At 42.2% G+C, this 21,648-nt stretch overlaps 1 protein-coding gene and 1 pseudogene across 1 annotated transcript in view; one reads left to right on the forward strand and one right to left on the reverse strand.

The window, feature by feature from the left end:
* Positions 1-21,648, forward strand: part of LOC147435958 (truncated transcription factor CAULIFLOWER A-like) — a 143,894-nt gene that overhangs the window by 63,208 nt on the left and 59,038 nt on the right. The window lies entirely within an intron of this gene.
* Positions 303-14,619, reverse strand: LOC147435959 (uncharacterized; annotated as a pseudogene).

Consider the following 21,648-nt stretch of genomic DNA (forward strand, 5'->3'; position numbering starts at 1 on the left):
GGCAAAGGCTTCTCAGTATGCCAATGCCGGCCCTCCCCCCCCCCCCCCAAACAAAGCAGTGAACTTTGTATTAACAGAGAAGGAGAGAAGACAAAAATTACATGGTCCATCACATGACCGAGTGATTCCGCAGAGAGACTCTGCCTTGTTACAAAAACCGTCCTGACAGTATTTTCGACTTGATTGTAAATTCCGACGAGATATAACATAATTGTAATTACTGTAGCATAACATTGGCTGTAATGCCGAACAGATACACCATAACCAGATCCGAGACAGAGTAGCCCGTATTGTAGACCACATTAAACCTTCAAGGCATTAATCATGTCCTGAATTTTTTCCATGAAATTTTCAGCTTTGGAGACCGCCTCATAGGCCTCCTAAGATGCTTCATGGTTGGCAGCCAGCATGTTCCTTATTTCCAATAGCTTTCTCTTGTTGATGGGAAGTTCGCAATCCTCTTTCTCCATTGCCTTATGAGCTTTCTCCGCATCTTTAATAATCCAGTTCCTCAGATAGTAGATGTTGACTTCATTGATTTTCACTTTGAAAATTTGCAAATTGAAATCCACAAAAAGAGCTTTCCGGTTGGGAGCTTGATAAGCCACACTGAACACATAGCTATTTCTCAATTTTCAAATGATCCATAAGAACTCAGCCCTTGTTAGGTTCCAATAGCAGGTCAGGATACGTATGGAGTCTCCTAGTAAAAGTTGTCTCCAAGAGAGTGGTTTTTTGAGTACAATTCTTATTGGGGATAGAATGACATCAGACTGTGGACAGTTTAAGAACAAATGAAAAATAGACTCTACTCATTTGCATCTCAAATAGATTCCGGTAGATAACCCTGCATTTAGACTTTTCTCCCCTATCCACAGGGCTTTATGGAGGATTAGCCAAAGGAGGACAGATTTCTTGGGTTGAATTGTCTTATCCCACAACTTTTTGAACTTGAACATCCATTGTCCCCTGTCTAGGTTGATGTTCCAATGTCTGTTTAAGGTGATATGCAGTTGTGGGGTTAGGTCACTCAACTGCAAGTCACTATGAGAGATCGTGGTGTTTACCGCGGACCATTACCGCAAAACAAGAGAGAGAAATCCAAAATGAGGAGAGAGAAATAGCTTTGTTGTTCATGAAGCGTATTACCGCGTATATTACCGCGCCCATTACCGCCAAGGCCATAGACCCCCTTTCCCCCTCCTCTCCTGCGGGTTACCATTTAAATCAAATACAACTCAAAATGTATTTTCAAACTATAACTTCTACACTCTTCAGAATACTCACTTCATTAATCTCTCTTTCACTCTAAAAATTCTCTACATAAATCATAATACTCACAACAAAACCATTACAAATACTATTCATAAGTAGCACATAACGAAACATTTGCGAATTAATCATATACTACCAAAAAAAAAACAATAGAGAGTTTTATTAATTCTCATCTTGTATAAGATCTCTACAAGCACTAGGGTACATATTAAGACCCATAGTATTCAAATCAATAAACAAGTTTAGAGATTCTTCCTCCTCTCCATCACCTCCTGTAGAATCATCATCGCTTTCTCGCTCTTCCTCCTCCTCAAGATGACTAGTTGCAAGGCTTGGCTGACCTTCTTCAACTTCAACTACATCTTCCTCTACATCTTGTGGTGATGGTATGATGGGATCAATTACTGGCTCAATGTCCGTCTCTGCAAAGATAGATCTACCTCGCGGCATGACTGGAATGACATACCAAAGTCTTCTTTGATATATACATGGCACATAAAAAACCTGTACGTCACACACAAACAATAAGCTGATATACATATATTGAATTTTTAATTTAAGTTGATTGCACATAGCCCAAATTACCTGCTCGCAACTACTAGGATACACCAAGTTGTCAGTTTTTTCCCGATGGAAGTGGGTGGCATCCACCATAATGAACCCATTTTCAGGTCTTTTGACCTCACCCGCAAACCATCGGCACTCAAAGAGGAATTTGTGAAAAGATATGAAATCCACTTTGATTATTCTCTCTATAGTACCACAATATCTGACCTCATCTGTTGTTGTGTCAAATATTTCCATCATGCCACAATCGTTAGTTGTCCGATGCTCATCTATCTTACGGGTGCGGAAATGCCGGCCTTCGGACCAAATGGAGTTGAAAGTGAGACCCTACAATCACAATGCATAAGAGGTTACATCGCATTTCATAAAGCAATTTGTATACATGCATACATAACATATACACACTCACCTTGCGCAAACATCATCCCGCATACTTCCATTCTTTAGGGCTTATTTGTTCTCCTCATGCTTTGGCATTGGTCATGGCATTATGGATCCACTCTACTTGAATCAAATCAGGATATTTTGCAAGCTCTTTAGGAAAAGGAGGTGCGCGTCTACCTCCATGCGACCTCTTCCATGCATCTCTATCTCTTTCTCTAGCTGCACGAGTTTCCAAGTACATATTGACCCATTTGGTCATGATAGTGGCATTGAGTAAACAATAGTTGTTGACTATGGCATGAAACTCTCTATCCATGACCAACAGTAAGCCTTTTCCACTGGGAATGGCTGAGTGCTTTCTAGGACCCTCTTCCTCACTCCACAGACGAGGCAATGATGGATCCACTGTGATGAGATAATGTGCGACATACACAAATGCCTCTTGCACCACCCAACCTTCTGCCATGCTCGTGTGAAAACATTAAAACCACATTTTTTTATTAGTAACTCTATAGCGTATAAATGCTATCTATATTGTATTGATTTTGCATACCTCCGGTTGTGCATGCACTCATACGTACACATATACACACACGTAGAAACACACATACGCACACATGCATATGTTAATTTAAGTTATGAACTAGTATGTGCATACACTAATTAGTGTGTGATTACACACACTAATTAGTGTGTGCATATGCCAATGCGTGCACTAATGCACAGACTAATTAGTATGTGCATTAGAATCACACACTAATTAGTGTAAGTAAAGACACACCAATTAGTGTGTGCACATGTTAAACTTAACACTTGACATTGGCGACATAAACTTAACACTTATTTCCAAAACCGAAACTTAACACACTAATTAGTGTGTGCATTGCCCAATCACACTTGTGCACACAATAAATAGTGTGTGTGTTAGTGTGCATTGGTCAATGTGATTGGCCAATGCAGACACTAATTAGTGTGTGTTAACACATACTAATTAGTGTGTGCATGCATTGGTCAATCCCATTGACCAATGCACACTCTAATCACACACTAATTAGTGTGTGCATTGCCCAATCACATTGGCCAATGGACACACTAATTAGTTTGTGCACAAGACAATTAATTAACACACTAATTAGTGTGTGCATTGGTCAATCACACAAGCCAATTAATTAACACACTAATTAGTGTGTGCATTGGTCAATCACACAAGCCAATTAATTAACACACTAATTTTAACACACTAATTAGTGTGTTAGCACATACTAATTAGTGTGTGTATTGACCAATCACATTGACCAATGCACACAGTAATTAGTGTGTGCATTGGCCAATCACACAAGCCAATGCACACACTAATTAGTGTGTTAACATACACTAATTAGTGTGTGCACAGGCCAATTACACAAGCCAATGCACACACTAATTAGTGTGTTAACCACACTAATTAGTGTGTGCATTGGCTAATTAGTTTGTGCATTGGCTTGTGTAATTGCCAATGCACGCACTAATTAGTGTGTTCATGTCAATTACACACTACTTAGTGTGTGTACATGTCAATTACATGTGAATCACACACACTAATTATGTTAAATTAAATACTTATCAACACAAAAACATAAACATACCTCCATGATTAAGTCGTAGGTGACATATTAGGTCCCAATGGTCGAACAAGTGATCGCACGATCGGTCACACTAATCATAAACACAGTAATCTTTTATTAGCCAATACACACACTAATATCTTATTAGCACTCAAGGCTTTGCAAGGTTCTTTATAGGTTGTAGACACACTTTGGATTCTTTCCACATTGGATTCTTTAAACATTGAATACTATAGAGAATCCATGTTTGAAAAAAATCAATGTGTAAATTTTTTATAATATATTTCAATTTTTATTAGCAAGTTTAATCTTTGTCGCAATAAATGCAGACCATGGCTTCTTCTTCCACACCATGCTTTCGCAGCATTGAGGAGTTCATGGTGGACAGGATGTCATATCCCGACGCTCTCTCTGTCTATCATTCACAGTCAGTTTATGATAAAAAAAATAGATGACCGTTTGGATGATCCTGCAATCAGGACCATCCAAAAGATCATTTATTTTTTTTATATTTAAAATATTTTTCAAAATTATGACTGCCGAGGCGACGGTTGTGAATGATAGGCAAAGAGAGCGTCGGGATATGACATCCCGTCTGCCATGAACTCCTCAATGCTGCAAAAGCGTGGTGTGGAAGAAGAAGCCATGGTCTACATTTATTGCGACAAAGATTAAACTCGTTAATAAAAATTGAAATATATGATAAAAAAATTACACATTGATTTTTTTCAAACATTGGATTCTCTATAGTATCCAATGTGGAAAGAATCTAAGGTGTGTCTACAACCTATAAAGAACCTTACAAAGCATTGAGTGCTAATAAGATATTAGTGTGTGTATTGGCTAATAAGATATTACTGTGTTTATGATTAATTAGTGTGACCGATTGTGCGATCACTTGGATGGCCAGTGGGGCCTAATACGTCACCTACGACTTAATCATGGAGGTATATACATTTATGTTTTTGTGTTGATTTGTGTTTAATTTAACATAATTAGTGTGTGTAATTGACATGTACACACACTAATTAGTGTGTAATTGACATGAACATACTAACTAGTGTGTGTTAACATACACTAATTAGTGTGTGTGAGCAAACACTAATTAATGTGTGCATTGGCCAATGCACACACTAATTAGTGTGTGCATTGGTCAATGAACACACTAATTAGTGTGTTAGTGTGTGCATTGGCCTCACATTGGTTAATGCACACACCAATGCACACACTAATCACTCACTAATTAGTGTGTTAATTAATTGGCTTGTGTACACACTAATTAGTGTGCACACAAGTGTGATTGGGCAATGCACACACTAATCACACACTAATTAGTGTGTATTGTCCAATCACACTTGTGCACACACTAATTATAGTGTGTTAACACACACTAATTAGTGTGCGCATTGGCCAATCACACTTGTGAACACACTAATTAGTGTGTGCATTGGTCAATGTGATTGGCCAATGCACACACTAGTCACACACTAATTAGTGAATTTGTTAACACACACTAATTAGTGTGCATTGGCCAATCACACACTAATTAGTGTGTGTGAAGTTTAGGTTTTGCAAGTAAGTGTTAAGTTTATGTCGTCAATGTCAAGATTAAAATGTGTTAAGTTTAACATGTTCACACACTAATTGATGTGTCTTTACTTACAGAATAATGCACACACTAATTAGTGTGTGTAAAGAACACATTAAGCAGTGTATGTAAACACACTATCAATGTGTAATCATGCACTAATTAGTGTGTGCATTAGAGTAATGCACACACTAATTAGTGCACGCATTGGCATATACATACACTAATTAGTGTGTGTAATCACACACTAATTAGTGTATGTACATACTAATGCATAACTTAAATTAACATATGCATGTGTGCGTATGTGTGTTTGTACGTGTGTATATGTGTGTGCGTATGAGTACATGCATGTGTATGTTTAAGTTTGTGTATGCATATGTGTGTTTGTGTTTATATGCATGTGTATGTGTATTTGCATGCGTGTTAACTTGTGAGTGTGTATGTATATGTGTGTATGAGTGTGTAAAAATCAAGAAACATAACAAGAAAACATACATTGTGGAATTGAAGAGCTTGTTGGAAGAGTGCAAAAGAGTATAGATGGAAGAGCAGAGATGGTGGAGAGTAGAAGAGTAGGTAGCAAAGGTGTAAGAGCTCAAGGTTGTGAGGTTTTTGCTTACGGCTTTTGTGAAGAAGACGATGAAATTTGAAAATTAGGGTTTTGAACTTCACGTGGCACGCGGGTGTCCCTATTTATAAAAAAATTTGAAAAAAAATTTCCACACCTATTATCGCGAACATTGCCGCGACAGTTATCGCAGCTATTATTGCGCCTATTACTGCACTACAATTTCGGTGCAACCAGAGAGAATGCAACGTTCTGACATTATGACCTTTGATTTTCAATATCTTTTGGTACTATGTTTTTGATGAAATGTATATAAAATGAAATGATTCCTAATACTTTGAAAATAACATAGCTACCTAAAAGTTTTGATAACCATGCATGTTAATTTTTTTTAGAAACTTTTTGCTGATATTTTATTAATCTTTTTTTTGTAGTTTGATTTTAGTTAGTGTGTAATTTATTAATGTAAGTTTCTTGGGATAATTTTGGCCCGTCCACTGAATCGGATAGATCACGGTGGTTGACCGAGCGATTACCATATCCATGCGTGCGGTGCAAATGGGCCATTGCTCGCCTTCGATTGAGTCATGTAGAAGATTATGGACTATGGGATGATCCTCGCAAGCGTGTACGTATGGAAACAAACGATCTACGAAATATAGCGGCTATTGCCGTCACCCCTCATTGGCGTGTGGTTAGTGGAGGAGGGGAAAGGGGGGTGGAAGAGCGCATGCGACAGGAATCCATTAGAGAGGGAGCAAGCACATCAAATCAGCGAACTTCTGCTCCCTCTACGAGTGACCACATCCCATCTCCTTACGTGGATGCAGATAACGAGCATTTGCATAGAATGGCTGCGGATGTCCTTGCACGAGAGGAGGAGCATGAATCAGAGTGCATGCAAAGAAGCTTCCGAAAGAACAAAGAGTGAGCTACTTCATTCTACACACACTGCACTATATGAGAGATGCTCCTACTCCTTAACCTTCAGGCGATGTTTAGATGGAGCAATGTAAGTGTCGACGCACTTTTGAGGTATGTATACAGATTGTGAAGGATGCTTGTGGAATGCATAAATTATCTTTTAATATATTTTCTTCTTGTGATAGGTTGCTAGGAAAGATGTTGCCAGTTGGCAATCACATGCTAGAGAATAGACGAAAAGCACGCGAAGTGGTGACAGGATTAGGAATGGATTATGATCACATCCATGCTTGCGTGAACGATTGTGTTGTCTTTCGTAATGAGCATGTCGATTGTGACATATGTCCATCGTGCTGGGAGCCTAGGTTCAAAGAAGGAATGCAGAGCAACAGAATTCCACGTAAAGTTTTGCGGCATTTTTCACTCATCTCTCGCATCCAACACATGTTTAAATCGAAGGGTACGAGCGACCTTTTTAGTTGGCATGCAAAAAATCGCTCCACAGATGGTATTATGAGAGTGCCAGTTGACTCACCAGCGTGGAAGCACATAGAGGACACATGGCCAGAGTTCAGGGATGAGCCTCGTCACTTGAGGATTGGGTTAGCTAGTGATGGAGTGAATCCATTTGGGCACCGCTCTACTTCGTAGAGCACTTGGCCGGTGGTGGTTGTAAACTACAATATTCCTCCTTGGGAGGCAAAAAAAAAAGGGAAACATTTTACTATCACTTCTCATTCCAGGAAAGCATAACGTACAAAACATGGATGTATATTTGAAGCCTCTTATTGAAGAGCTTCAAGATCTATGGAGAGACATAGATGTCATTGACATTTCACGGCCACCACGAGACCGCAAAGCCGTCATCAAGTGCATCCTCATGTGGACCATGCACGATTACCCAGGATTTGGAGAGGTATCTGGTAAGTATGCACATGTTAAGTGTACTCTTTTCTTTAGGTTTATCATCTCATGTGTAACGTTTGTTTACCTCTTGCACGACTGTCAACATCTCGACATAGTGCGTGTCCAACTTGTGACCCTTCCCTTGTGACAAAGAGACCTCCTCTTCTTGGGAAGGTGATCTATTCCAACAACCATCGCTTCCTGCCTCCTTCACATCGTAGATATGCTCCCCCTATCAATGGAGTGAAACCATTGCATTGGAACATGGCTGATTGGGGAAATCATTGGGAGGAGCATCATCATACCTCACCCCCTCCCAACTGGCTGTCAAGGGTATGTCGAGGTACTCTATCTTCTTGTCGCTCCCCTATTGGGCTTCGTTGAAAATTCAGTACTTGTTGGACCGTATGCATGTGTTCAAAAATGTAGGGTAAGCTATATGGGATCACATAATTGGAAAGAAGGATTCATTGGGTGCTAGGGAAGATTTAAGAGACATGAGACGTCACCCCATTTCAGCCATGCCTCGCATGGGGGAGCGGGGAAAGATGATTCTCCCAAAAGTATCGTGGATACTGTCAAAGGAAGACCAAGAGAGGACAAAGCAAGTTATGCCATCCATCCAAATTCGAACGGGATATATGTGGTCACTCAAAGGTGCTTTCACAAAAACCAAAAAGGGTGGCTCCACTCAATTGTATGGATTGAAATCCCATGATTGTCATAAAATTCTTCAGGTAAGAGTAGAACAGTTTGTGGTGTCTATGTGTCCTTATATATAAGTTGACATTCACTAAGATGTTTTATTGTTTGTAGTTTGTACTTACCATAACTATTAGTGGTTATGGAGACACTAAGGTGAAGGATGCAATATTCAAAGTGGGTGAGATTGTGAGTTAATGGTTTTATTTTCAAGTACTATATCATGTTGTGCCATGTACAATGTAATTTTTTTTCATGTACTATATTATTTGTGCCTTGTAGATTTGTGAGCTCCAAGGAGATAGAAGTGAAAGCCATACCAATAGCCCATTAGCTAGCAGTAGAGACAGTGTGTGCTATTGAGGATGCATTCCCATGTACAATCCTTGCTAGCCAAGTACACCTATTGCTTCACCTTGTTGAGAAGATTGCAATTTGTGGGGTGGTTCACTCTAAATGGATGTTCTTCTTGGAGAGATTCTTGAAGACTTTAAAGGATTTTATTAGATTGAGGTCATAACCGGAGGTATGAAAAATCAATACAATATAGATAGCATTTATTCGCTATGGAGAGGAGGACTCTCCCAATGAAAAAACAGAATATGTACAATGAGGCTAAATCAAGAAATGGGAGGTGGAAAAATCTACATAGGTGGACGATAATGCCATCTGAGTACACCCTAAACCATGGTGAAAAAAAGCCGAGAACACCAGAGTCGAAGGAAAGCCTCTCTGCGCTCCCGCATGCGGTCGGAGCTGCCTTGGAGTCTCTCTAGCTTTCCTCTGAGAGTATGGACCAACTCTAGTCAAAGATCGCGAACAGTCTTTGCTGGTGGTACAGGGCGAGTCTCAAGATGCGGAAGCAGGGTGCCCGCCAGATGAACCATAGTGTCAAGCCGCTGATGAGCTCCAATCAATCCTCTCTCTCACTGCACCACTCTTCTAGAGTAAGCTCTGTGGCAGACTGGAGTATAGGTCGACCCCTCCGCGTACTATCATCTTGTTGGTGGAAGATAGCTCAAACTGAAGTGCCGGGCCTGTGAGAGTGGACCAAGAAGCTGCCCTTCAAGTGTACTGCCGAGAAGTGGACAGAGCTAGCATCAACTGAAGAACACGGAGCCACACCTGCTATGCCAAAGGATAGTTCCAAAGACAATGACACTGACTCTCCACAAGATGGTCACAAGCTGCACATGCGCTCGAGAGACCACTATGTACAAGCAAGCTCCCAACTGCTATAGCTCTTTGTGCAATCAGCCACTAGAACAAATTGACTCGTCTTGGCTGTCTGGAGTCCCACAACCTCTCCCAAAAAGCTGCCAAGAACTCAGCTGTGAGACCGTTCTCCTGCCAATGAGGTGTTGCAGCAGGACGAGCCTCTCTGTGTGCTGCGAGTATGTGACATCCCAGTTGAACAGTATACTGAAAGAAAGGGACACTTTTGTTGTCTGTAAAGGAGAAAGGGTCCCTCTAGAGATACACTCTAGGATCCCATTGTACTCGTGCTAGTGGACAGCTCTCCCAAGCCCATAGCCTCTAGTGGCTAGATGCCAGAGCTGCTGGGTCGAGATCTATGACACAAGTTCCCCCACAGATTCCCACCACTCGGATCCTCTGAAAACAACACTCTACCACCTACGGGGCCTCTACTGCAACTCAGTGTAAGCGTCCCTCACCTTGTAGCTCAAAAAACAAGGAGGGTATAGTCTCTGAGAAAGCCCGAACTGAGGTGAGAACCTCCAGTCGCGTGAAGGCTCCTATCCATCTAGGTGTTGTTGACTCGAGAGGTGTGAGCCACTCAGCTGGTATTGCCTCTGAGATGTCTTGACACATGCTCTGCACCCTTCTCATGCCCTGTATACCTGAAAGCCCTGGAGCTCCTCTTACAAGCTTGAAAACTATAATCAATCACCTAGAGAGTGTGATGGGCTCTCTGCCATGGGACCCCAGGAAACATGAGGCCGACTACCAACCAAGTGGCCTCTTTGAGTGGTAACCATGGGGTTGCAAACAAGGGTTTGTCTCAGGCACTCCTCCGTGCAAGTAGGCTGATGTTTCTCCGGCCTCATCGGAGTTGCTCCCAAGATCGGAGCAAACTCACAGCAAAGCGGTCCTTCAATCTCCTGCTCAAGCCAACTTTGTGCATCTCCATGAAAATCCATCTAGTGGAGGGTCACCAGGGGCCTCCCGCCTGAGGCATCCTAGCCCTAAGCCATTGAAGCAAAAACTCCTTCGAGGGCTTCTCACTTGGAAGAAGTCCTCTGATGATGAACTTCGCAAGAAGGGCTCTGCTCTACAGTGCTGGGTCTATGATCCCTAGCCCTTCGTGAGAACAAGATAGAGTAATGACTTGCCATGTCACTTTGGCCCGGGCTATCTGAGTGTCACGCCTTGACCAAAGGAAGTTCTTGATCAGCCTCTCTACCTAGATAATACAAGAAATCGAGAAGATCTAGCAAGAAGTGATGTACCACATAGTAGCCAATAACACCTGGTTGGCCACTACAACTCTGCCTGCCAAAGAAAGTCATGCGGAGCTCCAATGTAACAACTTCCTCCTTATAAACAAGAGGAAGGGAGCAATCTGCTGCTTGGGAGACAAGTCCAAGCCAACCTCACAACCCAAGTATCGAACTGCAGTCCCTTGGGAAATCCACGTGAAACCCTCACCTGGCATCCAATCGGGCACAGGAGCACTACCAACCGAGAAAGCCACTGTCTTTCTCCAGTTGATCAATGCGCCATACGGACAACAGAAAGTCTCAAGAGCCTGTTCACACCTGTGAAGGTTGGCCTCTTGGCCATCCAAGTACAAGCCTGAGTCGTCAGCAAACTCAGCGTCCAGTATCTCATCTCCCCAAACAGGAAGTGCTAAGCCACGTAAACCAACCTACTGTGAAACCAAAAACCTACTCATCACCTCAACATAGAACAGAAAGAGGAAGGGGTAAAAGAGGGAAGCCTTGTCTGATCAAATGTGTGAGCATGAAACAATCACCCCTACCTCCAGACAAAAGTACCTGACTGTGTGCCCGTCTGTACAAAGCTGACATCCCTCTAGTCCAAGCATCTGAGAAGACCATCCTGCGTAGAGTGCCCTCCAAAAATTCCTAGTCAACTCTGTCATAGCCTTCTCAAAGTTGAGAAGAAGAATCATTAGATCCACACCACGGAGCCACGATAGGACAGAAGCCTCCCAAAAAGTAAAGATGTTAAGGATACTACACTCCTTGACAAAACCTGTCTAGGTCCCATGTATAATGCTCTCTAAAAGTGGCTAGATTCTCAAACTCAAAGCCATGGCAAGAATTTTGTAGGCTGAGTTGAGGATGGTGATGGGGCATTACTGTCGAATCTCATCCAAGGAGCCATCCTCCTTGGGAATGAGGTAGATTAGACCCTCACGCATGCTGTCAGGCATCTCTTCTGTGTGCAGGAGTACTGGAAAGCACTACAGAGGTCTGAGCCAAGCAAGTCCTAGTACTCCAAGAAAAAACTGGGAGTCAAGACATCCTCATTGGGATAGCTATCACAGGGGAGTGCGCTAAGAGCCGTGTGCAACTTAAGCCTCTGGCGGATCTCCTCAGTCACAAGACAAGGCATCTGTGTCCACACCTGCTCTCTGCATGCATCATGACACTCTAGCTGAGGCTCTGCAGATAGTAGATCACGGTAGAAATCACTGGCAACTACATGTATGTCCTCTGTCTCGGAAGCAACTGACCCGTCCGGCCTTCTCAACTGACTGACCTTGGCATGCAAATGCCTAGGTCCCACTGCCTGATAGAAAGTGCGTCACTCTATCACCCACCTGGGTCCATTGAGATGCCTGTCGATGGAAGGCAAACTCATGGCACCTCTCCTCTGTGCTGACGAGCTCCTGGCGAGCCTGCTATAATTGCTCCTCCAACCAAGGACTGTTTGTATGCTACTCTTGCATCCTCTGCAAGGAAGCAATGCTTCTTCAAAGACGCTGCTCCTCCTCTCTCGCTTAAGCTAGGGGAGCCGAAGACTCTTGGAGAAAGAGTCGACTAAGCTGAGCAAGTCCTAAGGACACTCTGTCAGCAAGAGAGTTCTGTATGTCTAAGCTCTCTGTAGCCTCCACTTGCTTTCTAAGCGCTGAGTCAAGCAGGACCCTCTCTGGGATGCGGAGCATTATGCTACCCCTCCTGTGTCAATCAGTCCACTGTAAGAATACTCACTGTCCCACCCAAGTCTCAGAAGTGGTCACTAGCGTAGAAGCGATCTATCCGAGATAGATTCACGCCTCTCACTCTGTTGTCCGAAGGAGAGAAGGCCAGGCTGTCAGGGGGTCTTGCAAAACTAGAATGCTGCCACACATCTGTAACCTGCAGAGTAATACAAAACCTCTCCCAAGCTGCCAGTTCGACTCCATGCACAATAGTATAGCTACCACTAATCGTGTTTGAGGGTTCCTCCAACATGTGACTTCCCTATATATCATTGCTCTGCCTGCGGTAGAGACTCAACAATCCGAGACGAAAACTTTGCACAGACACTTGCCGAATTGGGCGCACAGATGTTCAAGAAGCCCACAAGACAACTCTGAACCTCCATAGTGATCTACTAAGCCTGTCCTGGCACAATAATCTCCCTACCCACAATGGCTAGCTGCAAAGAATCCGCAATAGTCATACATACCCCGCCCTAGATGCCTCTAGGTCCAAACGCAGCTGACCAAAAATTCTCATACCGTCCACGCGAAAGCTGACCACAACATTTGATCCGGCTCTCACACAGGTGATGCTCCTGTAACATAAGAAGACCAATCTCTACTCCCACGAGGCATCGCTGAAGCTCTTGACACAGTCGGCTTCTCTGATGCTGAAATTGGGACCCATCTTGTCCTTGTATATTCCATGAGACGATCCTCATGGGGAGCGAGAGAGAATTGATGCTGACGCAGCAGCTAATCGTGCTATCTTGGAGGGAGGCTTGGATGGGGAGTAATCTACATCCGAGCATCCTCGAGATAGGCGTCACTGTAAAGAGTGTCCAGCCCAAGCCCAAGTAGACGAGTCGTGCGTAAAGAAATCTCCTCTATCTAGGAGTCGTCATGTATGTGTACATAGCAGGGCAAACTCTACGTGTCCGCAAAAAAGTGAACCACAATGTGTCTATATCCTACTGCGTTTGGAGGTGTCACAACAAAGTTGCCCACTGGCCAGAGAGTCTGTAACTTCTAGGTCTCGCGTGTGATGAGAGAACTCTAGGGTCTGTGTCTGCAGCTACTCCAACACTGAGTCTAAAGTCCACTAAGCTTGGTCCTTGTCGCAGAGGGGAAAAGAGAAGCCAACCGCTGAGTCCAAGGCCTCTATCCCTCTAGCTACAAGGAATAGTACATGAACTCTGAAGGAGGCTGCCTCAAGGTCTGGTGAGGGGGTTGCCAAGAAACCGTGTAAAGACTTAGGCAAATAAATCCCAACGATGACAAATGTCGAAGCTCGCCAGAACAAACTGTTGCAAAAAGAGACGTCTGCACCTGAAGAGGAGGTCGCAAGAAAGGCTGTCTCTCTCTCGCCAAACAACTTGTGGCAAAGGCGCTGCCAAGAGATCTCCTAGCAGCTGAAGAAGGCTCTCTCCCTTAGGACGGCTATGGGACTGGAGCGGGAGGAGGTGAGGGAGCAAGGGGAGAAGGGGACGAGGGGGGGCGAGGGGGTTCCGTAGAGGGAGGAGGGCGAGGTGTAGAGGCAGAGGGAGAAGGGGTGGGGGTGGGGGTGGGGGAGGGGGAGTAGGGGCGGACTCAAGGGAAGGAGGGGGGACTCCCGAGGGTGAGACAGAGGTGGAGGTTGGAGCGGGGACCTCGTGCTGTTGAAGAGGGTCAAATAGGTTCCCCCTGGGAACTCACTATTGCTGGGCGGGAACTTGAGAACCACTCTGAGTGCCAGGCTGGCGCGGTGGTCCTTGCCGACCTCGACCACGAACCTGGTGCTAGCCCTCCTCTGCTTGAGTCCCAGGCTCCGAGGGTGGCTCTGCCTGTGTACTCTGTGGCTCTGTCTGCTGATGTTGACTAGCCTTTGAGGGTTGGGGCTCTGGGGCTGGGTCTGCGGTGTAGGTCGGATCTCCTCCATGGACATGCCTTCGTGAGATGGCCCATTTGTTGACAAAATGAAGCATTGATTCGGGAGGTCAAATATTCCACGCTCTGTCGTAACCAACTCCCACTCACCTGAGGAAGTAAGATGACCTTTGGGAGAGTGGGGGTATCCCTAACTAGAATGGGTACTGCGGGAATTCCGGCCGCCTTGGCAGCTACTGAGGCTGCCCCGCAAGGTGTCTCTAGGACAATCTCAATCACTGAGCCTATCCTAGACAAAAGTGGTAGGTACTCTCTCCTCAAACCAGAGAAGCAGATGGAGATGGGCAGGTATACCTCCTCTACTAGAATATTTGAAGTTGTGTCAAAACCGTGTTCCCACTGTCGAAAGTGGGCTCGACGTGCTCGGATGGTCAAGGGACTCATGGATATGACCTTGGACGCCATCTCCAAGGTCTCAAACTCGATCTGATAGTAACCTCATCCAAGAAACTGTACATCCAAGATTTTGACCATCTCGGTAAGAAGCTGGGCTTGGAGAAGATCACGCAGCTCTCATCTGCTAGGTTTGGTGACGAGAATCTTGCAAACGAATTCAATCCCTTGCAGGCGTTCTACCTCTGTGGCTAGGCTCGCTTGCTTTGTTGGTGAGAGAGCAAGTGGCTTAGCGGGGCCGGGCGAGGGGGCTTCATTGGAGTCCCTCTGCGGTAGAGCATGAGCCTCCATTTGTATCTACTGTTGTGCAGAAGAAGCAAAGGAGCGTTGACAAAATGGGAGACTCCTGCTGGACCGAGCACGTCGATGGTGTTGGTGAGGCCCCTCAAGCAAGAAGGGAGAGGGAGAGGGCTAAAGGCAGAGTGTAGGCGCGGGGGAAGATAGCAGGGAGGGATGGGCAATGAGCAATTGGCTGTGCGCTGGCTAGGAAGAGGGCAGCGGTGGGGATTGAAGCGGGCTGGGTAGCGAGCGAGGCTGAGCTCGTTGACGGCAAGTAGGATGGGCAAAGCGAGGAGTGGGCGAGGGTGCAGCGCGAGGACAGGGGGGACGACAATGATGGAAAAAAGGGGGGGAGAGGGTAGCAGCAGCAAGCACCAGAGTGTGGTTTCTTTGATTTTAAACCAAGAATCCCTATCATCATCTGCCATTGTTTGGTAAACATAGAATTCCTTTTTCCAGTGTGGAGCTTGCATAATAGGTAGTTTAGTCAAAACTTCTTTCACTCTATCAAAAACATCTTTACAGTCATGTCTCCACTCCAATTGATCATTCTGAATTGCTTACTGTAATGGATACAATAATTTTGATGCCATATGAATCAAAACAAATATTTAACCTTTTGTATGATAGTGGCCAACTGGCTTGTATCCTTTGGAGATGAAAGCAATAACAACACTCTTACTTTCTCTGGATCTGCCTCAATCCGATTTTTTGAAATTACATGTCTAAGAAGCTTCACTCTTGGATGTGCCAAATGACATTTCTCAGTGCTCAACTGACCTCCGCATTCATCATACCTTGCAAAAGTCATTTCGAGACTCTAAACATACTCTTTCCTTGAACCGTATACACCAAATTTATCTATAAACCCTTTGACAAACATTCCAAGAAATGGAGTAAGGACTCAATCCACTTTTCTTTCAAAGGTTCCAGGCCCATTTTTTAACCCAAAAGGAAGGCAACAAAAGTAGAAACAACCCCATGGGGTGATAAAAGTAGTCTTTTTCCGATCTTCAGGAGCAAGGATAAGTTGTAAATACTCTGAATAACCATCACTGACACTGTATCTGTCAAAGCTACCCAGTGCATCCAAAAGTTGATCAATAAAAGTCAAGGGTTAAGGATCTTTTTTTGTCATTGCATTTAATGGTTTATAATCAATGCAAACTCTCTAACGCCCATCTTTCTTTGGATTGACCACTACAAGGCTCACCCATTTAGCATTATCAACTCGCACAGTGAACCTTGCATTCAAAAGTTTATCCACGTCTTCCTTTAAAGCATTAATTTTCTCCTTATCCATCTTTCTTAATTTCTGCCTTATTGGCTTTGCCCCTTCAACTAGTCCAATCTTCACACGATCTCCAGTAAATCCTCTTAATTCTTGATATGAAGTGATGACAAGGTTTGGAAACCTATCCAACATTGTTAAGTACTCCTTTCTTTCTCCTTGTGTCAAATTGGTACTCTGCATGTCTTGAATCAACCACTTCTTCACTGGCAATTCTTGTTTAGGCTGCATCAACTCCTCAAGTTGTTCTAAACGGCTTGAAGCATTTATATTCCTTGACACTTGCAATACTTTACTACTTTCTCTCTTTTTCTCATCCAAATGTAAGAATGACACTTCATCCTCATCACTAGAACAAGAAGTAGTGCTACTTTCTGAATCTTCAAAATTGTTTTCAATGGTAACTTTGGATTCATCATTTTCACTCATATCTTCTAATGCCAAAGGTTGCTTGGTAGTCATATCAAACACTCTCTTTTCACCCTTGCCATACACACAGATTGTGTCCTTGCCCAAATCTTTCACAGTACCCACAGCTCTCGTCCCAAAATGAGAGGAAAATCTTCCAAGCCAGTTGGCATAACATAAAATTTCACTATAACCTTAACGTTTAGACTTCAACTTCCAAATTCTTAATCAGACCAAACACTTTACTTTGGCATGGTTTGCTAGTTGAATCTTGAACCTAGAGCTTCCGCATGTAGTGAGACCCAGTCTCTCGACACATGACTGTGTGATCACACAAACTTGAGAACCTCCATCAATGTAGGTCTCTCCCATGTCCACACCTTTGTGCCAAGCGTTCACCACAGGAAAAATGTTGGGTAGATCTCCTACAGTCAAAATTCTGACTTGTTCATGCTTCTGCTCTTTCTCTATATTCACTATTGACTTCCATTGCCTCTTAAGTTTGGGCACCATATTCATTAAATGTCCAAAAGTATAATCTACTTTCCTCCCAATCAGGTCTTCTTTTAATTTTAAAGTTGTTTGGCCTTCTGTCAAAGGTAAATTTGCTACTTCAAACCGTCTACGAGGTCTTCTCTTCCTCTTAACTTTCACATCTTCACCCTCTTTCTCTTTCCCGTTCTTCTTACTGGGATGTGGGGTAGCATAGACTTCCCTCTCTCTTTTGCCTATGGGTATCATATGTGCTTCTTTCCTTTCAACACGCACAATACCCACATGAACACCAGAGGTTTGAGGCCTAATTTTCCTTCTCAATAATTTGATCTCCCCATATATCCAATGCATAATCATTAGCCCTATTGGTAATCTGTTGAGGAAGTGGAAACATATCACCTCCCATCCTTATTGGCGTTGGACATTGAGTTCTGATATGACCAAGTTCACTACAATTATAGCAGGTAGGAATGAATCTCCTTTGTGGCTCAAAGACACCTTGTCCACGACCCACATTAGCATTTGGCTCAAAATCATAGGTCTGGGCCATTCCTTTACCATGACCATGACCACGACCACCTCCAAGAACATTGAGCCGCAATTCTTGCATCATGGTCATCATGTCTTGCACATCTCGTTGTAATTGTTCAGTGTTTGCAACTCTTTGAGCAGGTTAGCGTCTAGACTCTGCCTTTTTTCTCATTTTTCTCACCATTACCTTACACATGTACTGGTCACTGTTGAGAGAGAAAGAGAGAGCACAGAAATAGAACCCCAAAGTGTGTAGAATACACACATGAAATGATGTATATATAGAGGGGACCTGGGTGCCATATATATAGAAGCCATATATTGAGTAGCTTCACATATAAGCTCAACTCCCCCGCTCAAATAAGGGTCCCTAACTGTGGATGAAAAAACCCTTGGGGGATCAAGGGAAAAACCCACAGCTCTATATACACCCACCGTTATATTATAAAAATCATTGAATATACAAATGTTCATGAGGAGTTACATTACTCCTATCCTATCAAATACAATAATGAATACAAAGGTTCAATAAAGAGATGTAAAGGCTATCGATTAGCTCATAATCAAAAGTGTCTCCAAGAATCTGCTGTGTAGCTTTTCATCACTATCACATCACCAAACATATCTTCATGTTGTCATCAATATGGCATCACCAAACATGTCTTCATAAATCTTTTACTGTCACCAAGTTTTTCTTCATGAAATCAATTCTTTGATCAATCCTACATAGATCATAGACTCAAAAAACATAGTCATGAAAATTATTAGTTCCTTAGTGAAATAATTACATTCACAATGCCATAAGAGATGGTTCGCGACGCCACTCTTTTGACGACATATATACGCATGACAACATATGTGGACACAAAGTATGAACATAAAAATTACAAGATGCATGATACGTGATGCAAATGACATGTGTATATACTACATAAAACGACATTTATCAACGTAGTGAAATCAATGAGTATCATCAAAGTATTAACAAAATATCATCATTGTATCAGTAAAAATCATCATGGTATCAACGAAAAGCATCATAGAATAATCATTGTATCAACGAAACAACGTCATGGCATCACCGAGAATAACCATGGTATCAACAAAACATCATGATATCACTAGAATAATCATTGTACCAACGAAACAACATCAAGGTATCACCGAGAATAACCATGGTATCAACAAAACAACATCATCATATCACCGAGAATAATCATTGTATCAACAAAACAACGTCATGGTATCACCGAGAATAACCGTGGTATCAAACGGAACATCATGGTATCACCGAGAATAACCATGGAATCAATGAAATATCATCATGGCATCACCGAGAATAACCATGGTATCCACGAAATATCATCATGGTATCAACAAAAATCACCATATTGACCAAAGTACTAACAAAACATCATCATGGTACCATCAAAATCACTATGGTATCAACAAGAGATTATCAATAAAACGGTGTAAATTATATCTCTAGAAGAATAATTATACGAGAATCAATGAACGAGTATATCATATAACAAAAGACCATGTACCAACAGCAGCTCGATAGAATTTGGACGATTATCAACGGCTCGACTGAATCGGAACGATATGTAACTGGCTTCTACAGCAAAGTTATGTCAGTAAAAAATATATGATTGATGAAGAGAAAATATAATTGAGAAGTTTTCAATTATGAGAAAAATCAAAAGCAAAAAGTAAAATTTTCTTTTCAGCAGTACGACAACGATAACCCAAAATTGGTGCACAATTTAGAGAAACTTTCTTCTTCAAAGTTATACACTACATCGATTCCGATGGCTCAGGTGAATAGTTTTTGCAAAATCATTTGCAATTAGCAGAAAAATAAAAAAAAACAAAAACCAAAAGTTGCTTTCAGACATGTACGCAGTCCGCAAATGATAACTAAAAATCAGTGCAAAATTTGACCTTCTGCAAAGTTGTGGACCACATGTATTTGAGTGCCTCCGTAAGCTGTTTCTGCAAAATCGTTCTCAATTAGGAGAAAAATCAAAAAACAAAAACAAAAGTTGCTTTTTAGGCATGTACACAGTCCGCCAACGATAACTCAAAATCAATGAAGAATTTCAAAACACTTCCTTCTGCAAAGTTGTAGACCACATCCATTCTGGTGCCTTTCACGGATAGTTTCTGCAAAATTGTTTTCAATTAGGAGAAAAATAAAAAAACATAAAACAATAGTTGCTTTTGAGGCATCTACGCAGTCTGTGAACGATAACTCAAAATCAGTGCAGAATTTGAAAAAACTTCCTTCTGCAAAGTTGTAGACCACATCGATTCCCGTGCATTGCACAAGTAGTTTCTACAAAATCGTTTCCAATCACGAGAAAAATTGAAAACAAAAACGTACTCCTCTGATACCATGTTGAGAGAGAAAGAGAGAACACAGAAATAGAATCCCAAAGTGTGTAGAATACACACATGAGATGATGTATATAGAGAGGGGACCTGGGTGCCATATATAGAGAATCCATATATTGAGTAACTTCACATATAAGCTCAACACTCTCACATACTCGTTAAGTCTTTGAGCTTTCCATTCTTTCTCCTTGGCAATGGTGACTGCTTCCTCGCAAGTAGTGGGCCTGTTTAGCTCAACTTTGAACTTTAGATTTTACTTTAAGTTTGTCACAAAACAGTATTTTTTAATATGTATGGAGAGATTTCATTTCCTAAAGCGGGAGCCCATTTATCCCACAAACAAGTAAACTGCATGACAAAATCATCAACACTTTGATTAACCTTTTGAGTGTACCCCAAAATTTCATGCCAAACTTCATCAAGTACTTCAATGGATATATATCGTGCCAAACAAGCCTGCTTCCTATGATTGTAGTCCAAAACCACCCCTGAGTTTGTTTCTGTAGCACCTCTTCATAATTTTGTAACCAAAATTTTGCCTCATCATGTAAACTATATATGCAACCACATTCTAAGCCGAGACCGCGAAGTTCGGACGCACATAACTCATGATATACAAATCCAATTCACAAGCTATAAAGAACGGTTGAAAATACTTATTGAAAACCATCTCTTGGGAACTCAAATAAACCAAAGATATAGTAGACAAGCTCGGAAAAACCAAACCTTTATACATGAATTTTTACATGGTCACTCCCAAGACTCGAAGCACTGTGCACACATATATCTATGGGGCTAGTTAGCAAGCTTTTTGACATGATCTACTGGCTTTATGCTTATCCAAAAAACGCCTAAACAAAGTCATTCTTGAAAATCATTTATCAATCTAAACTGTGTTAAAAATGTGTGTTGTTTTTGGCCTTTTTTGAAAGGATTGCACCTACAACACATGAAAGCAGTTACTGGTTATTGTGAAAGTTATGACCTAAATACACGAATTTTTAATCCTAATTTTTCTGCCAAATTTTATACTTTCACGATTCTTTTAGTGACTTTAATAAAATCCAAAGAAAATCCAAAGACAATTTTTATTATGCAGGTATGCTTCATAACATGAAACTATTCTTACGTGAGTTTTGGGACATTCAATACCACATATATTGAACAACTTTAATCTTCAAAAGATTGCTAATTTTAGTCACCAACTATGCAACCTTTGCAGCTTATATCCAT

Source organism: Adiantum capillus-veneris, chromosome 18, assembly GCF_014529385.1.
Source record: "Adiantum capillus-veneris isolate H3 chromosome 18, ASM1452938v2, whole genome shotgun sequence".
Classification (NCBI taxonomy): Eukaryota; Viridiplantae; Streptophyta; class Polypodiopsida; order Polypodiales; family Pteridaceae; genus Adiantum; species Adiantum capillus-veneris.